The following is a 2,018-nucleotide window of genomic DNA, read 5'->3' as shown; positions in this document are numbered from 1 at the left end:
TTTATTTGGATCAGCTCTTGACTTCATCTCTATTGAATCTGTCCTGAACAATTTGTATGCCACTCCAAGCCTCGATTTATCATACCTGAATTTACAATAGTCTTTGCACCCCTGTCTTAGAATTGTCGTTAGGGATCACCGTGGAATTTATCAGTAGTGTTTTTAGCAATTATTAATAGAATTATGTGATCTTTGTCTTTTAAATTACTCTTCACTTATGTTCACAGATTTCCTAATTTTCAATTTTATATACTCAGAATTTTGCATTTATATTCTTAAGGGAAGTTGGTCTATAGTCTTTTTGGTACCATACTCATCAAGTTTTGTTATTAAGTTCATGCTTATTTATAAAGTAGATTGGAGGGGCTTTCAATCTTTTTCAATAATCTGGAATGATTTGAATAACAGGAAGTTTCAGTTCTTTAAAATTGGGCTAGAACTCAACATTTCTTCTTCCTTCCAGGCCCATACTAGACTACATTTCTCAGCCTCACTTGTTGTTAGAGTATCATGTGACTGAATTCTGGCTAATGGAAGGGGGCAAAAGCAGTCCCTTTCTAGTCCTGGGCCATAAAAGCCTCCAATTTTCCATCCTTCTTGCTCTTTCTTCTTTTGCAATGATGTTGGTTGAAGATGGTGGAGACACAGGAAGGAAGGAACATGGATTCTTGCATTACCATTGAGAGATAGTCACCCCCACCAATGAGGAATACCTGTTTTGGCCTCTGTGCATAAAAGATAAATTTCTGTCATGTTAAGCCCCTAAGACTTCAGGAGGGAAGTTAGAGAAGACGGTACCGCAATCAACTGTAAAATTATCCTTCCAAATCTTTTTCTTTTTCCTCGTGGTGACTCCTCCTCTAACAAAGAGTTATTTCTAAGGGTTTTTTTTTTTTTTTGGATGCTGGGATTGCTCTGGCTCCCACATAAGACCCTCAGATCCTTGTATAATCTTCCTTGGAGATATAAGGTGGGAGCTGTTGAAGTATGTGGGGCCCAGTCAAGCCCTGGCCAATATTCTCAGCATGCTGGCTCCCCTTCTGGATGGGAGACCCTGTTCTAGGCCTGGCAACACAGGCCGGGGAACTTTGAGTGGCTCTTCTCACTGAGTTGGTTTCTAAGACTCTCTTTCACTGCCGGTAGGGTCCAAATGATTCTGAGGGGACCTCCACTGTCTTGTGCCAGAGGCTCCTCACTGTTGCCCAAGTCGGCATCGGGGGGACAGTCAGGCCAGTCGTGGAAACCCCACCCAGGAGGCTGAGCCCCCACCAACCCTTCACTAATGGTGTCTTAGTCTGGGTTGTGGCTAGAAGCTGCTACAAAATCTGTCTCCAGCACAGACTTAGTTTCTTAAGTTTATGCAGATATTTTTCTATTTTCAGTGACTTCACTGGGTTTTTTCTTTGGATATTGGAAGGGGGAGGGGCAGCCATGACATGTTCACTTTGGCAGATGGAAGAAAGGACACAGTAGCAAGAGAGAAGGAGTGGGCAGCATAGCTGTGGGCAGGGTGACGGGTGGCATTAAAGGGCATCCTTACATCTGGCATGACCACCCCCTGAGCCATCACACTTGTAAATCCTTAGATTCTACCTCTGGAGAGGAGTAAAGAGAGGCCCAGAGAGGGTCAAAATTTTGACCAGACTGACAGGCTGTAAGGTGGTTCAACATGCCTAGCCTGGCCCTCTGAGATGAGTATGTAGGATACGAGGGACCCACTGAATCCCAGAAGGCTTGCCCAGCACAGATGCCACATGCTTCAGGCCATTTCCATTCTCTCAGTCAGCACTTGCTTATGGAGAACCCACCGTGCACCAGACACAGCAATCTGAACACTGAGAGAGACAGTAGTGTGTAAAGCAGAAAAAAATTCTGCCTGCCGGTGGGGGAGACTAATAACATGTAAAGCAAATCAGTAAGATAGATATACATTCAACGACTACTGTGTTATGATTGTTGCTTGTTAGTATGGCCTGCTCAGTACGAGGGGCCAGGGCTTGGGCGCTGAGCGCTCACAC

The sequence above is a fragment of the Pteropus vampyrus genome, unplaced genomic scaffold, assembly GCF_000151845.1.
Source record: "Pteropus vampyrus isolate Shadow unplaced genomic scaffold, Pvam_2.0 Scaffold202, whole genome shotgun sequence".
Lineage (NCBI taxonomy): Eukaryota > Metazoa > Chordata > Mammalia > Chiroptera > Pteropodidae > Pteropus > Pteropus vampyrus.
Note: the sequence above shows the minus strand (reverse complement) of the source record.